At 38.6% G+C, this 18,882-nt stretch overlaps 1 protein-coding gene across 4 annotated transcripts in view; it reads right to left on the bottom strand.

Annotated features, from left to right (window-relative positions):
* Positions 1-16,950, bottom strand: part of TEX15 (testis expressed 15, meiosis and synapsis associated) — an 83,671-nt gene extending 66,721 nt beyond the window's left edge. Inside the window, exons 1-3 of one of the 4 annotated variants that reach the window (XM_032329274.1) lie at positions 15,855-16,142; positions 14,100-14,153; positions 5,276-5,351 (exon numbers count right to left, since the gene is read on the bottom strand). The gene's annotated coding sequence lies outside the window, so the exon portion shown is untranslated. Of the gene's footprint in view, positions 1-5,275; positions 5,352-14,099; positions 14,154-15,854; positions 16,143-16,225; positions 16,245-16,840 lie in introns of those variants that run through there. The other 3 variants (XM_032329276.1, XM_032329277.1, XM_032329275.1) reach the window with 3 other exon arrangements.
* Between the last annotated feature and the right edge of the window lie 1,932 nt (positions 16,951-18,882).

The raw sequence follows: 18,882 nt of genomic DNA, 5'->3' as shown, positions 1-18,882 counted from the left end.
CTCTTGAATTTTTAACTTGGTCACAAGTGTGAAAGGCTTGGGGAACCCACTTGTGATTGGCATCTGAAGTAAGGGCACACTAAGCTCTTAACTTGTGACATTTGCCACTAAGCCCAGGTGATTAGGGTTTTGTGTGTGTATGTGTGTTTAGAGAAGGAGTTAGAGACAGTGAATGAGAGAGACAATTAGAGAAAGAAGGGAGGTAGGAGCAGAGGGGGAAAGAGAGAGGGAATCCCAAGCAGGCTCCAGGCCCTGGGCAGAGCCCGACATGGGGCACAATCTCACTACCCTGAGATCACGACCTAAGCCAAAATCAAGACTCAGATGCTTAACTAACTAAGCTACCCAGGCTCTAGTGGTTGGTGTTTGAACTGGATTGCATACACAGCAGTTAGGGTGGAAACAGCAAATTTTAAAACCCACATCTCTAGAAACCATTACCCCAGAGAAGCTCTTGCATATGTATACCTAAAAGCAAGTAGACACATATTGTATGGAGCACTGGGTGTGATGCATAAACAATGAATTTTGGAACACATACACACAAAATTAAATTAAATTTTAAAAAAAGAGAGAAACAGATTACAATGAAGCTAAAAAACACAACAGCAAAGATGGAATGGAAGCATATAAAGAGACTGCAGTCAAAAAGGTAAAAAGGGGCGCCTGGGTGGCTCAGTCAATTGAGCATCTGACTCCTGATCTCAGCACAGTTCTTGATCTTGGGGTTGTAGTTTAAGCTCAGAGCTGGGCTCCACAAAGGCATGTAGGAAAAAAAAAAAGGGAGGGGGGTTAAAGAGTGTGTCCGCAACCTAACACAGTGGCCAGTATTACTTTCTGGTAATGAGTTTTCAAGTGGAAATGAAGCATTATACTGAGGAGACCAAGAGTAGAAAGGTCCAGACCCATGCAAAGGAATGGGGTGGTGACAGAAAACTGGAAGGGGTTATTCCTTCTGATGCCATAATAAACAAATAGAACACTCAGAGAAAAAATAGGAATACTGGAGAATTTTCAAAGCTCTCCAATAGATGAGGTTGAACTAACATAAAGAGTAAGGTCATAATCAAAAAGATAGTGATCTGTGTCATGAGAAGAAAAAAAGCTCATACCCAAAAAAACATACAGCATAATGAACACCTAACTACACACAGAATTCAGTAAATGTCTGTTAAATGGCGGGGGTGGGGGGCGTACTGAAGAGGAAAAGTTAAACAGTACATTGTTTTTCATGGACTAGAAGCTTATAACCCCTTGAAGGAACAGAGAATGCCCCCAAATTGCTGTCAGTAAAATCTATTAAGTAATTCTTTTGTTTCACTTACAGAATGTTGTTAACTTTTGTCTATCAATTTGGGTAGCAGCATCTGGCTGAGCATCAGATTTCTTCTGATTTCAGATTCAACATCTATATAGCCTTATTTGAAACACTTTTCCTATTAGATAAATTTATAAGTATCTAAAAGTTTATATGTCAACACTTTGTGAACACATAATTTATTTTTTATTGTTTTATTTTATGTTTTGAGACAGAGAAAGAGCAGGCATGAGTTGGGGGTGGGGAGACAGGAAGAGAGAGAATCCCAAGCAGGCTCCACAGTCATTGTGGAGCCTTATGTAGGGCTTGATCCCACAACCCCAAGATGATGACCTGAGCCTAAACCAAGAGTTGGATACCCCACTGACTGAGCCACCCAGGTGCTTCTACACTTCATGAACACATACATTTAAAGAAAGTTCAATTTCATCAGTGTAGTGACTCAGGAAATTCTATCTTTAACTGTTTTTCAAGTTCTTGAGGTTTGGCTTAGCAGGAGAGAAGGATGCTGGGAATGCCTAAACATAGAAAAATGATAATCACAACTTGGTTTAAAAAAAAAAAACTGCCCCTCTGGGGCACTTTAGTGGGTAGAACATGTAGCTCTTGATCTCAGGGTAGTGAGTTTGAGCCCAGTATTGGGTGTAGAGATTGCTTATGTAAAACAAAGAAACAAACAAACAAAAAAAACCCTGCCCCTTAGTCTTACACACAAAAGGTAGAAATTATTAAATAAAAGATGTTTCTAGAGCATTTCCATCTTCTTCATAGAAGATTAATGGAAAACTTAAAATAAAGGAAGCTGGAGTAGTTTTATTATACTTTAAATTTTGTTTAAGATGGACATCAAGACTATCTTATTTCTTTTCTGGTCATCTTGTTTTTTCTGCCACACCCAAATTTCAGAATCTTTTAGAAAGAGTACCATGTAAATATCAGCAAATCCTTTTGGAAAAGATGAGCCATCTGTTGAGTCCTACCTTCCCTTGGGGCCATTGCTATGAATCAGACACAAGGGTTTATAGTAACTACACAGTAATTCCAGTAGCTACCTAGACTCACTACAGCAAATATTGAGGAAGATTAAAAAAAGAAAGAAAAGAAAAAAGCCAACATAATTCCCAAGAGAATAGCTCTACTCTGTTGATACTTGTTTTACTGAGACGTAGAAGATTTAGACAAGTAGAACCTGTGTGCTTCTGAAAACCAGTGCCCATATCAAATACTTCTCTAGAAAGATATACTGTATCAAAAGAAAAATGTCATATGTTAAAATGAACTATTTAGCTAAACTCCCAGAGATTTATAGTAAAATTATACCAATTTGGACTACTAGGGAAGAATAAAATCTTACTACCTGAGCGTGAATGTAATAAATGTATTATGAAATGTTGACAAAAAAATCTGAGAATTATCAAATAAAATTAAGAAAAGCTCTAGACCATTTCCTCACACCACACACAAAAATAGACTCAAAATGGATGAAGGACCTCAATGTGAGAAAGGAATCCATCAAAATCCTTGAGGAGAACACAGGCAGCAACCTCTTTGACCTCAGCTGCAGCAACTTCTTCCTAGGAACATCACCAAAGACAAGGGAAGCAAGGGCAAAAAGGAACTATTGGGACTTCATCAAGATCAAAAGTTTTTGTACAGCAAAGGAAACAGTCAACAAAACCAAAAGACGATTGCCAGAATGGGAGAAGACATTTGCAAACGACATATCAGATAAAGGGCTAATATCCAAAATCTATAAAGAGCTTAGCAAACTCAACACCCAAAGAACAAATAATCCAATCACGAAATGGGCAGAGGACATAAACATACATATCTGTAAAGAAGACATCCAGATAGCCAAGACACATGAAAAAGTGCTCCACACCTCACTTGGCATCAGGGAAACACAAATCAAAACCACAATGAGATACCACCTCACACAGGTCAGAATGGCTAAAATTAACAGGTCAGGAAATGACAGATGCTGGTGAGGATGCAGAGAAAGGGGAACCCTCCTACACTGTTGGTGGGAATGCAAGCTGGTGCAATCACTCTGGAAAACAGCATAGAGGTTCCTCAAAAAGTTCAAAATAGAGCTACCTTACAACCTAGCAATCACTAGGTATTTACCCTAAAGATACAAATCTAGTGATCCAAAGGGGCACGTGCACCTGAACGTTTATAGCAGCAATGTCCACAATAGCCAAACTATGGGAAGAACCTAGATGTCCATCAACAGATGAATGGATAAAGATGTGGTAATGGAATACAATGGAATACAATGCAGCCATCAAAAGAATGAAATCTTGCCATTTGCGACAACACGGATGGAACTAGAGGGTATTATGCTTAGCGAAATAAACCAATCAGAGAAAGACAACTATCATATGATCTCCCTGATATGAGGAAGTGGAGATGCAACCTGTGGGGTTTGGGGGGTAGGGAAAGAATAAATGAAACAAGATGGGATCGGGAGGGAGACAAACCATAAGAGACTCTTATTGTCACAAAACAAACTGAGGGTGACCAGGGGAGGAGGATAGGGAGAGAGTGGTGGGGTTACGGACATTGGGGAGGGTATGTGCTATGGTGAGTGCTGTGAAGTGTGTAAACCTGGTGATTCACAGACCTGTACCCCTGGGGCTAATAATACATTATATGTTTATTAAAAAAATTTTTTTTAAAAAGAAAAAAAACTAAGAAAAGCTCTCAGATTTGTTTTGAAGACTTTGCTAAGATTGAACAAGCAATTTTTTCCCCAAATGCAAAAAAGTCAGGAACTGATCACAGCAATTAGTTAAAACATTCACAGAAAAACACCTTAAATTCTCAGGCCCAGTTACAAGTAGCTGAGGCTCACCTGGCTACAGTTAAAAACTCCTGTGACTTAACAATCCAACTTCTCACTTTCCTACCAAATTGTCTTTATGAAATCAGCTTGAAAAAGAATCATTTCTAAGTATTTATGATACAATTAAGAAAGCACTCTATATAAGAAATCAGCAGACATGGTTTCTTGTCCTGATTCTGTCACTCACTAAATGTGTGCTCTAATGTTACTCTTCTCATCTGTGTTTCACTAAGACCTAAAGCTGTATTGTAAACTATAAAATGTTTTGCTTCCTCCTATACCTATCCCTCTTTCTACCACTTTCAGGTTCTATTTGTTTACATTCTTTCTGTGGTTCTACATAGAGGCCTATGCAAGAAATAGTACCATGTATGCAAGTTGATGTCATAAAAGTTTGACAGCTTCACAAGTTAAAGAGCCTTACTAGAAAACTTATTTCCTTAGAGTACTTCTATGATAATGGCACTTTTATTTTTTAAATGTCAACAGTTAATCTAATTTCCATCCTCGGAGATGGTTTTTTTTTAGAATCAAGCAAATATAATTTAAAACCCATCTGATTAACAGATGGGTGACCAAATGTAACAATTCCATTTTTTTGGTAGTTTTATGGTTTTATTAACACAAATATGACATGCACACAATACTACTTTTGATTAAAAATAGAGCAATGCAAAAAATCTGGCTTTAAAATAACTAAGTTTCTTATTGTTTAAGTACTAGTTCAAAGGTAATTCCAAACCTCAAATAACACATATGTTCTAAGCAATATCTACATATTGGCTTGACTTTCCAATTTAGCTATTCAAAAACTGAATACTTATGCTAAATTAAGGTCAATTTTGTATGGGTCAATATTTATCCGTCTTTTGATCTCCAGCATCAATCAGAGATCCTCATAAAATAAGTACCCAATAAATATTTACTGCAAAAGATACTTTAAAAGTATTCCTCCAATGTGTGAAAAAAATACATATTTTTCACATATCTTTTTTATTGCCCAATTATTTATAAGTCAGTTACAAAGTAAATTATCGATAGTGGGTTGAAAAAAAGTCAATACAGTATTGTAAATAACAGCAGTAGCAAAATCATTATTTGATACTTACCACTCCTCAATGGTATCGACCATCATACAGTTATGATCAGGATTCAGTCTATACATGAAAAATGACAAAGGAATACCTACAAAAAAAGAAAAAGGAAGACAAGAAGAGAATTATGGTCGGAAGTACCCTCCAGAATAAGCACTTTATTGTCCCCTTCATTTTTTTTCTCCCGATTTCTGCTTTCCTTTTAGTGCTATTTCATTTGAGGGGAGGAAGGAGTCTTTTTGCCACAAGTCTCAGTGCCTTCTCTCTCACACCGTTGCACTTTTTCTCCTTCTCCTCTCTCTTTTCTCCACCGCTCATTCTCTCTCTCAAATAAATAAAATCTTTAAACATAATTTAAAATGCCACACATTCTTTAAGAAAAAGTATTTTTTTAATTAGTGAAACATCCGACAAAACTTTGGACTGACTCCAAATTCTAGAGTTTTTCTTTTCTCCAAGTGAGCATTCAAGAAAATAAAAAATATATTATCTTTTAAATATTTTATTGATTTACTTAAGAAAGAGAGAGACAGCGCAAATGCACAAGTGGGAGGACAGGGGGAGAAGCAGGCTCCCCACTGAGTAGGGAGTCTGATGCAGGGCTCGATTCCACAACTCTGAGATGATGACCTGAGCCGAAGGCAGACACTTAACCAACTGAGCCACCTAGGTGCCCTGAAAAAGGTATTTAAAATAGACATAGTAGATTTACTTTTGAAAAGAAAATGTTACTATTACCCGTTTTAAAACTCTGTAAAAACGAAAGAACATGTTACCCTTTACTGTTCTGACTATGTTTTGGTAAAGTGCTTTAATGAAGTGTCATCGTCTAAGCGACCCAAAGAAATAAAAGCAGAGAATATAAAGAAGCAATCAGGAGTAAGTATAATCAAGGTAATAAAGACAAGAGACTGATACATGAAAATAAAATGCCAAATAATTTGGAAACTAAAAATTCTTTTTTAAAAAAGATTTCATTTATTTATTTGACAGAAAGCATGAACACAAACAAGGGGAGCAGTGGGAGAGGGAGAAGCAGGTGTCCAGAGCAGAGTGCCTGACTTGGGGCTCGATCCCAGGACTCTGGAATAGACTTAAGCCAAAGGAAGATGCTTAATCCCCTGAGCTACCCAGACACTTTAGAAACTAAAAATTCTGAGAAATTAATAGTGATGGTCTATCCAGATAAACATATCAATAATAGCATGAAATATTCAGTAATAATTAGGAGGATAATATGTACATTTGGAAATTGATGATTACTGGCATTTCCATGTCTACTATAATTGTAGTAAACTAAAAGATATTTTTTAAAGTCAGTATATTAATAATAATCTGAAGCAAACATGCAAATTAACACAACCAGAGTGTATAAAAAATATGTATAAGGAGGTAGAAGTTACCAATACTCGTAATTCGATCACGAAAGTTGCTCAAGAAAGGATAATAATACAAAACACTTGCACAGAGCTGTTCCAGACTTTCTGAAATGACAAACAGTGGCAAACCCCTGAATATAGAGGACTGGCTATGGGAACAGTGAAATTATAGAGCAACACCAACTACAGTTTTAACAAAGAAGGTACGGATTTGGTAAGCCTTTCCATAAATTCATGTGAGACATTCCATTAATAGAAAAAAAACCTGTCTTTTATACCTTTCTCTACAAGAACCTATTGAGTACAGTAATTCTGAATTTAATCTGCAGAGGGATGTACATGTTTGTATGGGTATGGTTGAAAATATGCAAGTGAAGTTTCTTTTTTTGTTTTTAAATATTTTATTTATTTATTTGACAGACAGAGATCACAAGTAGGCAGAGAGGCAGACAGAGAGAGAGGGAGAAGCAGGTTCTCCACTGAGCAGAGAGCCCGATGTGGGGCTCGATCCCAGGACCCCGAGATCATGATCTGAGCCGAAAGCAGAGGCTTTAACCCACTGAGCCACCCAGGCACCCCGTGAAGTTTCTATTAAATATGAAAATTCTAGAGGCAACCTGGGTGGCTCAGTGGGTTAAGCCTCTGCCTTCAACTCAGGTCATGATCTCAGGGTCCTGGGATCATGCTTTGCATCGGGCTCTCTGCTTAGCGGGGAGCCTGCTTCCCCCTCTGTCTCTGTCTGCCAACTTGTGACCCCTCTTTCTGTCAAATAAATAAAAATAAATAAATATGAAAATTCTATATTCACTGATATATTTTTCAGATTTTCTTCTTTAGAACTACCCATTTAGCCAGGAAAAAAAGACTTTTATAAAAGAGTTGGGGGGGGGGAGTCTCAGTTTCACTTCATTTTAATCTGTTTCAGGAGATGCTAAGAATGGGTATATGTGTAAGAATCAAAGTGACAAGGAGTCAAGTCTACAAAGCTGTTGAGTTGTGAGAGAAAACCCCTAAGAAATGTCATTTTTCCCATTCTTTCTGAACTTGCATTAAAGTACAGAAAATACAGAAACAGTTCAGCTTCAGAGGATAAACAAGCAACATGTGTTTGGGTATGGAAGTTAAGTATGCTTGCTATGAATTTGTCAAATTAACAGTTACTAAGTGCAGCATGGGATGTCGGAATAGTGAGTCAATGTTCAACAGACCACAAGAGGACAGGACCTGGAGATAGCACCAGACATGCCTAAAGGGACCAGAGGGGAAGATCAAGGCAGAGTGCAAGCAGAAAGGCAAGACAAGCACATGCCTTTATCAGGGTCTGTGGGTGGAGTGTTTTGTGGTTTCTGGCCCAAGCTGGGTTCATGAACTCAAACCAAAAAAACAAAGAGTTTTGCTAAACTAGGCTGGGGGCTTATTAAGTGTGCTTAAGAGAAAAGCAATGGGAGACAGGAGAGATGCTACTGATCAGAAGGGCTGCTGGGGAAGTCATTTCAGAAACTTCCATATGCTTGTGACTCTGAGGGCTAGTATCTATGGCATGCATTTGCATGAGGGGGCTAGTGTCAGTTTAAGGCCACCAAAGCTGCCTGGCCAAACAAAATGATTGGTGAGGCAGCAATACCATGGAGTAGCTTAGTTAAAATCAACAAAGCTTGAGATGAAAAGCAGCAGAGAAGCAGAGAAATGATCAGTGTAGCAAGCTTTGGGTAAACAATATATTCCTCTCAAATTCTATTATTTAGGTGGCTGAGCTTTGAATCAGTTTTTATTTATGCAGGGCTCGATCCCAGAACCCTGGAATCATGACCTGAGCCGAAGGCAGAGGCTATAACCCACTGAGCCACCCAGGTGCCCCTGAATCAGTTTTTAAAGAAGTCTCTCTCTCTCTCAAATAAAATCTTAAAAAAACAACAAAAACAAAAACAAAAAAACAGAAAGAAAAAGAAACTCTAGGAATTAGGCCCAGTAATCTGTGATCTGATAAATTCTGAAGCAAGCTAGGTTTGAAATCTACTGGTAGATAAGAGGAAAATATGCAATCAGCTACATAAAAACTGTTTCTTTTTTTCTCTTCTTTTTGATTTTTAGTATTATCAATCTCTTTCAAACAGTGCCACTATTAGGAGAAAGAAGTGTGCTTAACTGGAAGCCATTTTCAGTCTTAATGCTCCTGCAAAGGAAGAACTCAAGAGAAATGAAAAAAAGAACGTGGTTTTCCTTTTTTGGGGTCAGAAAGAAGGCAGGCAACCGATTCATTTAATAAGTTTTCATCAAGCAGCTATGCTGTTACAGGTACTCACCAAAAAGGAAAGATAAGGAAGTAAAAAGAACTCCAATAATTTTAATTTGGGTACCACTCAACGTAATTAACCCAATGTAATTAACAACGTAACTGCCTATTCCTGTTGTGCATATAAACAATAATACCACATAAGCAATAAGTAGTAATTGTATGTACACTGAAGCAATGGACTAGCAAAGCAAAAAAATATGGTCCCATTCTTGATGATCTAGGATTAGTGGTTCTCAAACTTTGACATGTATCAAAACCACCTGGAGAGTTTATTGAAACACAGATTACTGGGTCCCACCTCCAGAATTTCTAATTCAGTATGTCTGAACTGAGGCCAAAGAATTTTTTTTCTAATAAATTCCCAGGTGATGCTGATGGTCCAGGGACCATACTCTGATAATCAACAATCCAGATAATCAGGCATCATAAAATTTGGGGCTGGGCACTCCAGGAAAGAAAGATCTAAGAATTACCAGTTCACTTCTCAAGCTCTTTTCATGTACATTTGTTGCTGAGATTTTGTCTGTTGTTTTGAAAGCAAACAGAATAGGGAACAGATGAACTATCTTTTAAACTACGTGGTTTAACTATTTTATCACAACCCATGTTCACTTGTCTGTTGCCTCAGCCAACCTCTAACAAGGAAGGGTTTCCTAAACTAGAAGCAAAAGTTAGTACTCACACCCTTCCATGATTTTGGTAACTAAGAACTTCTGAATTTTGTTTTAATGTCCTATACTATATGAATGGATTTCTCTAAAAATTTGGGGAAGACTCTCCCCCTTCAGGCCAAGGAGGATCCTGTATCTATTTAATTACACATGGTCAAATGAGAGTAAAGTTAAAAGTAATTTATATGCTTTAAAAGACTATCCCAAGAGTCTAGGCTATGGGAAAGAATACTTCTAGTCCAGCTGCTTTCCATCAGGGGAATAATTAAAGTTAAGGGGCCCCCAAGGGTTAGGACTCCCCTGGTTTCTTTCCCTTTGGAGTCTAGGAGCTTTGGTAAAAATAGATCAGGTTCCACAAAGAGGCCAGGGTCATCCTAGCCACACAGAAAGGTAAGAAAATCTTATTAAGTCTTACTAACTCAATCCTCAAGTCCTAGCTCTTCTTTCAACCTTCTCAAGTGCCCAAATTCTGACTGGCTTAAGCAAAACAGAATCACTCTACCATAAAGTAAACTAGCAAAGGATCATTTGCATCCTATCATACAACATGGAAGAAAACCTGGATTACCTATCTCTATGTATCAACCTCTTCTATAATTTATAGATGAACACAATGAAAGCTTAATTCTTACTACCTATTGAGTCCAATTATTAAATACAAAGAATGCCTTCCTCCAAGTTAATGTACTGAAAACTACTGAAAAGCAAATGAGATATCATTAAGTCACCACCTTGCCAGCCTAAAGCCACTTCTTTTCTCCCTATGCATATATAAACAGAGACAATTCTTAGAAATGAGATGTATTGCCAGAAGGGTGTAAAATATGGATATTAATTATGCTACCAGGCTCTGAAAGATGAAGAGTAGATCAATCAATCAACTGAACTCCAAACTGAGCATATTCTCTGTGTAGAAGAAAATTACATATAAAAGGAGTTAGGGAATTGTTGTAAAAGCAAAGGCGTAAGATTAGTACCTAATCTATTACCACTATGAGACTTCTAAAAAGGCGTTAGGGAAATACAAAGGAATAATCAGAGGATTAAAGATAATGACATACAATTTTCAAGGGAATTAAACACATGAAACTCTTGAAGGAGAAAGAATAATAATAAAGAGCTCCTTACTTAATCCTTGTAGAAAATTTATCAGTTATTTTCTCCAACAACAAAGTAATCTCTAAAATTGGTCTTATCTAAGAACCCACAATATTCATTCTTATTAAGGTATACAGATAATACAGGAAATACTGATAAAATTTCTAACTAGGACTAACCAACACTGAATCAACTTTTCCTCTTGCACTGGATTGTTTTTTAATTAAAAACCAACAGTATTCCTCAGATTGCCCTTTAACTTCAATGAATGGTGCACTGAATCGTTCTTGCTATTCAAGGTGTTCTTTTCATCTTAAAATATTAAATTATCTCTCTTTGTTGGTCCAAAGAATTCAACAGCAATTACCTTTCTACACAACTTGTATAGAAAATGTAGCCACCAATCATTACTCACCTATTCCAGGTCTGCTGAACCTAAAAAAAGGCATGGCTGAGGCCAGAAAGTTAAAGTAAAATAATTTTTTTAAGATAACGATTTAATATTGGATCATGTATATCTGTAATGGAGTCATACCCAGCACTAATATGCAGTTATAATCCTAAATAAATTTATCCCTCTAATAAAAGAATCAGGGTGTTCCTTTAAAAATTACTTTTTTCATATTTAAGTTAAATTTGAGAAAATAACAACAATAATATCAAGAATGGACTTTAATATAATTTGTCTATTTCTAACATCATATTCATTTTAAGATTCTACCTGACAAGCAGACTTCTCAAAAATTCCATAGAAGCAGTTTAATAATGCAGTGTCTAATGGGCACCTGGGTGGTTCAGTGGGTTAAGCATCTGACACTTGAAATCAGCTCAGGTCATGATCTCAGGGTCTTGAGATTGAGCCCTGTTTCAAGAGCTCCGCCTACACTACACACTGGGCACAGAGCCTGCTTAGGACACTCTCTCCCTCTGCACACCTCTCCCCCAGCCCTCTCTCTTTCTCATTTTGCCTCCCTCTCTTAAAAAAAGATACTGAAATAAGCCTGATGGGGATTATACCAAGTAGACAGAGTGGAGACTTCAAAGAAACTTGTAGGCAAGTATTAACGAGTCTCTAGAAGCAAACTAACTAGAACATCATTGATTATAGCACCCTAAGCAAAGAAATGAACTTAGATCATTTTTCTTGGCTTTTCTTATGCTAGTCTTCTGTTAGACTAAAAGTTTTAGTACCACTTTTCAGTAGTCCATAAATATAAGGTGAACAAAACAGAACAATTTGCCATTAGCTTTTTTCAGACTCAGAAAAATTTCAGTTATTAATTTTCCAAAAAAAAAAGCATAAGTGGTTCAGATAAACTGTTTTTAAAAGAAAATTACTTGACTCGTTCATGCCATAGATCAGAGATAATTTTTTTAAAGAGTTTATTTATTTATGTGACAGAGGGAGAGAGAGAGACCACAAGTAGGCAGAGAGGCAGGCAGAGAGAGAAGGGGGAAGCAGGCTCCCTGCTGAGCAGGGAGCCCGATGTGGGGCTCGATTCCAGGACCCTGGGATCATGACCTGAGCCGAAGGCAGAGGCGCCCCCAGAGATAAATATTTTTAATGGCAGTTTGGTAAAGCCAAATCACCTAGTTCCAAATCCTGTTCTGCCCCTTTTTTAACTGGGCAACTCCAGACCAGTTAGTTTCCTAATCTCTCTATGCTTTGGTTTCTTCGTATATTAAACTTTGGAAAATTAACAAATATCTACTCAAGTTAATTCAGTTAATCAATACTCTCCTGCTGTATGATGAACTAAATTAATATGTACAATACATACAACACTAACTTACAGAACACAGTGCTACTAAGTGTTGGCCACTATTATTCATGTATGTTTAATTACATAGAGAGATATAATTTTTAAATTCTTATAGTTTGGGGCAACTGGGTGGCTCAGTGGGTTAAATTCTTATAGTTTAAAGTTAATCATCTAACATTCATCCTCGTTTTTTCAAATAGCTATTTTATTGACCTGTGAAACCCTATTCTCTCTTTAGCTTTAAGAGAGAACAAATATATATAAAGTGCATGTATTTGTATGTACTAAATGCCTCATATGAGCAGGCACATAATAAATCTGGAAAAACTACAATACTAAGTTTAGTTGATTGAAATGGGCTTGAAAGATATGCAAAAATAAAAGGTTAGGTTTTTGAGAGAGGAAGATGGATTTGTGGAACTTATCTTTAAAATTTGTCCTTTTGCTATTTGTTGAAGTTGCTTCCTATTCCTTGCCTTAAGATGTCATCATATGCAATATACCCCCACAGAATATAAAAGATATATAAACCTGGAGGGAGTTCTGCTGGGCAGGGTGGGTCAGCTGGAGAGGGGCAGTGCTGTGTGGTTTCATACACATGTGAAAATTAGGAGACAGAACAGACAAGCAAATGGGTCAGGGGAGAGAGTGGTGGACCAAGAGACACTTGGGTGTGTAGAGGAATTTGGTGTGGAGCGGGGAATGGGTGATGGGGACTGCTGTGGAGGGCACCAGGTGTTGTGTGGAGTTGTTAATACTATGTTATACACCTGCACTGTGTGTTAGTTAACTGGAATTTGAATAGAAACTTTAAAAAAGTATTAATCCAAGGTCAAAGGGCTTAGACTTTCCTGACCGCTATTACAGTATGTAATTCTAACAAAGAATTTGTTGATTTTATAAAATCTCTGTCCCTTTTGCATTTGTTCTTTTATATTAATGGCACAGAACTGTGGCAATGCTTTCATCTATTTATATTATGAAAGATTTGTTGCTATCTTTATGTATGATAATTCACTTTTTGCTCATAGTTTGTTAAGACCTGTCATTAAAATGCTTACATGAACTTGAAATGTCTTGAATAGCTTTTACTTGTAAGCCACAGAGTACAGAACACTGGCCTATCAAAAAAGAGGTTATAACAAGGTGTAGTAACTGTAGACTAATGAAAGCAGCGCAGGATAGGCAGTCAAAAACATAAGTTTGAGTCCTACTTCTGCTAATATCTAGCTATTTCAGTTTATAAAATTGGTAATCTGTTCCTGTAAAACAACCTCGAGTTTATTACTACTATACCTGTTTTGGGGGAGAGGGGTTCACATCTTTCAGAATCTGATGAAGCCATATGTGTTTAACTCAGCAAAACAACACAATCCACAAATTTTTTGCAAACACTCAGAGGCTTCAAGTAACCACTGAAGTCCATGTATCCTCAGTTAAGAACCTCTAGACAAGAAGATTACAATAGTTCCTGCTGATTTAATATAAAAAGTGCCATTTACTCATTCCCCTCCTTTCTCTCTCTCTCTCTCTCTCACACACACACACACACTTCACAGTTTTGCTGCTCTACCTATAAACATACCAGTGCTAACAAGCTTATGCTTATAAAAGTGAAAAAGAAACTTTTACCTTCACTGGAAAAAAGTATTTCCCCCCTTGAGTTGTGGGTGCAGCTTTCACAACCTGTCATTAAAATGACAACCCACCTGTCATTAAAATGCTTACATGAACTTGAAATGTCTCTCTAAATGCTTTTACTTGTAAGTCACACAGTGCAGAAAAAAAAGAGGTCACAACAAGGTGTAGTAACTGTGGACTAATGAAAGCAGCAAAGGATTAGCTTTTTTTTTTTTTGGTATCCTGACAAGCTAGATACAACAGTGATTTTTCTCTATCACAATATTGTCCTCCAAATCCTCAATTTGAGTTATAGTAGGTTAAAAAACTTGTCAGAAAAAGTTAATATTTTTATATATCTAGGGTCTAATAAGTACTACCTGAACCATCCAATATGGAAATTATGTTCTGTTAAGGATTTAATTGTTCACATATCTCCACCACCACACTAGTTAAAGCAGTAGCTGCAGCTTTGCCAAAGTCTCAGCTGCTGTAATTAGACACAGGCTCTCAGAAGCAACTATCATTAATTTCAAAGAGCGTAATTAGAAAGGCTTTGCATTATGTGGATTATACATTCCAAGGATATAGAGTTGCTACCGGACTTCAGGGACCATCTTAACAGGCAAAAGTTCTCATTAAAGCAAACATCAAATTTATTCTGTACAGGAGTTTAAAATTTTCTGAAGTTTGCTCAGCTTACTATGCAACTTCACTTCACCTTGTAAAATAGAACTATTCCTAAAAAGTCAATTTCTGACAATATAAGTCTACACCTGGACTAATTTCATAAAACTTAAAGTATTACAAAGTAAAAACAAATCAGCCTTAGAATATCACTTATATACAACAACAACAAAAAATCAATGAATAAAACACTGGTATTCTGAAAATATTTGTTAAAAAAAGTTCCTTTCCGATAATAAAAACAAGTAACAAATATTAATTTTAAAAATGGTAAGAGTTAAAGGAAAACTAATCCCAACTGTGCAACACATTCACTGTTTGCAGTTAATCAGATTCCAACACAAACAGCATAACATGTAGGCGCTTCAAATCCCCTAAATCCTTCGTGAAAGCAAAAATATTTAGAAATAAATGGGAGAAAAAACAGGAACACAGTAAAAGCGGACCAAAGTAACACATCTATCAAAAAACATAATTGCCGATTTTCTAAAATTAATCTTCAGGTATTGTGAAAATGATTTTTTTCTCTAATTTAAAAATTCTGCAATCCAGGTACAGTATGTCATCCTTCAGAATAATAGAAAATAACTTTATAAAAGTGCCCTAGTAGGTCATGTACTGACAGGTTAAAATGTAACCTCCTTTCCAATGAACGACGTATTTTGAATGAAGCCCAAAACCTTTTTAGACTATCTAATAAATACAATTAACTACTTTTAAAACGTGAATTCGATCACCCTTTTCTTAAAGCTTGTACCATTTCTATTCCCTCTGTACACTTAACACATAATTGTCAAAAAGCAAACTCAAAAACTTAAATAAGCGAATTATAACTTCGTGTTACTTCCACTTTCTACTTCGAAATAGTCCCACATCCAGCTGTCACCCCAAAAGGCAAACAATGCACTTACGGTGTTGGGGTGCTTTACATTGCACTTGGACCCCACAATTTTTAAAACTTGAGGGGGAACTGCGCTCTCTTTTAAAGCCCTGGAGTTACAGACAGCCTTCGACCTTTCCGCTTTCTGTAACGTTACTAAGCAGTAGTTTTCCCGGCCACCAGAGCGGCCCTGTACGTACCTCAAGCTGAGCATTCCAAATAAATTCAATCATCAGTGGAAATGATGGACACTGCCTTAAGAGATCTGAGTAGGGACGGGCTTAGGTAGTGGCTCATACTCAACTACCTGACGGTCAGGAGACTGTTTCTGCACCCACACCACTGTGGGACCCGAAAAGTTTCAATCAGTTCAAAGAGGTGACCCAAGAAGTCAAGGACTATCAAGGCGAAGTAGCCTCGCAAAACTTCCACTCAGCCCTTACAACGGCCAAAGCGCCACGGACACGCGGCAGGCGCGTAGGTCCGCCCGCCCGCCAGCCCGGTCGGCCGTCGGGGGATGCTCACCTCGGGCTCACCCTGCACGCCCGCCTCCCGAGCCGCCCTCGCCTACCCGAGCGCCCCGATGTCCACCGGCTCCTGCAGCGAGACAGCGGGCGGCCGGCGCCGGCGGACATCGTCCGAGCGCGGGCTCTGCTCCGCCGCGACGCGGCGCGCGGGGAGCCCGGGTGACCCGGGCGGCTCAGCGACTCGCGACGCCGCGAGAGCAGCAGTCACCGGGCGGCGTTCGGCTATCCCCGCCGACACGCTTGTGAGGGGCTGGATCCAGCGCGAGTCCGAAGTTGCGGCCGGAGTGGGCGGCGCCCCCGACGAAGCCCGCCTCCGAGAGCGGCCCCGCCCCGCCCCCCGCGAAAGCGCCCCCGGGGGCGCCTGAACGAAGGCTAAGCGAACACTTGACGCGTCCGGCTCCGCGCTGAGGCACGCAGCATTCGCACTGCTCCCTTCGGTCTTCTGGGGACCGAGAATCAAGGGGGCCGGAATCCTGGCCACGTCCAAGCTATAGAGTTCCTCCCCGCCACTACGCTGAGTGTAGATATTACTTAAAAAAAAAAAAAAAATTCTTTTAGAAGAAATATCCCTGAGCTTCGTGATCATTAACATTCTTTCCCTAATTCACCAAGAACCTTGCCAGCTTCTAAACCGCCTCGCCACCATGTTCCCCACAAACCTTACGCATCCTTGTTCGTCCAGTCAGTTCCTCAAAATCTAAATCTTCACCGTGAAACAAACCTGCTCGCACCTCCTGCCTAGGAAACTTCAGGAACAAAGTCCGCAGGCACGTGCGCACAAGCTCAGGCGCAGAGGCTTCTGGGAAGGGGAGGAGTAGGTCGCTTCTGCGCCTGCGCAGTGGGCGGAGCACGAGGTCTTTTCTGGGGAATTCTGAAGAGCTGAGGACTTAGGGCTGCTGGGTGGGAATGGACTTCATAGACCAGTTCGGTGTCCTAATGTGTGTTCAGTGCGTTCTTAATCTGCACTTAGTAGGCTCTCAACAAACATTTGTTGAATGACTACATGAATGGAATATGCCTGTTACTGGCATTCTTTAGATTCAGATGGAAGACTGGGTTCTCTTCCCTAAATTGAACAGAATGTGCCCTGCTTAAGGAAGCCTCCTGTCCTCTTCAGTTCTTATGAAGGGACCATTCTGATACATTTTTAGTTGACTTTATAATTTAAAAAATTTTGGAAAGACTTTTTATGTTTCAGGGGTCATAGCCAACTATCTTAGCTAAGGCTTACTAAACTTATCAAAGCTAGCTAAACTTAACTACAAGTTTGGGGGATCTAAAATAGATTTTTAAGACTCCTTTCATCCAGAAAATTCTTTTGTAACGTGGGTCTTACAGCCCTTTTCAAGGATTCCGTAGACCATAGAACCCAGGTACTCTAGTACAGTAACTTGGATTTAATTCCGCAGTTGAACACCTGAAGCATCCTGCAGTATTTATGGGTAAAGACTTTGGGGCAACGAATCCGAATGATACAACATCTCGTTTTCCAATAGTCGTTTATTATAAGGCAAATTTTAAATGTACTTTAAAACCTGATTGTTGCATATCATGAGACAGATTTTTTTAAAAAAATCGGTACACAGCAAATTTTTTTTCCTTCGTTTTAATATGGATGAAAAGGGAGCTTCAGGAATCTGTGAATACACTAAAGCAATATGAAAATGTTTAAATTCAATTTAGTGAGAAAAGGTTCTGTAATTTTTATCAGACTCTCAGATATGTGACTCTACCCAAAGTGGTGAGAACTGCTCTTTGATTATGTGCCTATAAAATGTATTTTTTAAAAAAGATTTTATTATTTATTTGGCAGAGAGAGAGACAGCGAGAAAGGGAAGACAAGCAGTGGAAAGGCAGAGGGAGAAGCAGTCTCTCTGCTGAGCAGGGAGCCTGATGCAGGGCTTGATCCCAGGACACCAGGATCATGACCTGAGCAGGTCAGATCATGACCTGACAGGTCAGCGTCTGAGGCAGACACTTAATGACTGAGCCACCTAGGTGCCCCTATAAAACGTACTTAAAAATTTTTTTTTAACAAAATATTATTGTTACTCTTAATCATTTCTTTTGAGGGGCGCCTGGGTAGCTCAGTTCCTTAAGCAATAGACTCTTGGTTTTGGCTCAGGTCATGATCTCAGGGTCATGAAATGGAGGGTCCCCCCCTCCCTGCACTGGCCCACAAAGTCTTTTAGAGATTCTCTATCCTTTTCCCTCCCACTCTGCTACTCCCCCCTAACTCATGAACTCTCTCTATGAAGTAAGTAAATAATGAAAAAAAATACAATATTTTTTAAAAACTTATTTTGATATTAAAAGTTCAAAATTGATCTATTTCTCATTTTCCTCCTCCATTGACCCTTATTCTTCCTTTTCTTTTCTTTTTATTTTTTTAAAGTAATCTCTACACACAGCAAGATACTTGAACTCATGACCCTGAGATCAAGAGTGGCAAGCTCTACCAACTGAGACAACCAGGTGCCACTTTTATCCATCCTTTTACACTTAAGTATTAGGGTGCCAGGAGCCCCTGGGTGACTCAGTTGGACTCTTGAGCTCAACTCAGGTCTTAATTTCAGAGTTGTGAGTTCTAGCCCTGCACTGGGCTCTGTGCTGGGCATGAAGCCTACTTAAAAATAAAAAGAAAAGAAAAAAATTAGGGTACATAGCACTTATACTCCTAGGAATTTGCACCCAAGGGACA

The sequence above is a fragment of the Mustela erminea genome, chromosome 21 (assembly GCF_009829155.1).
Source record: "Mustela erminea isolate mMusErm1 chromosome 21, mMusErm1.Pri, whole genome shotgun sequence".
Taxonomy (NCBI): domain Eukaryota; kingdom Metazoa; phylum Chordata; class Mammalia; order Carnivora; family Mustelidae; genus Mustela; species Mustela erminea.
Note: the sequence above shows the minus strand (reverse complement) of the source record. Positions and strands in the feature narration are given on the sequence as shown.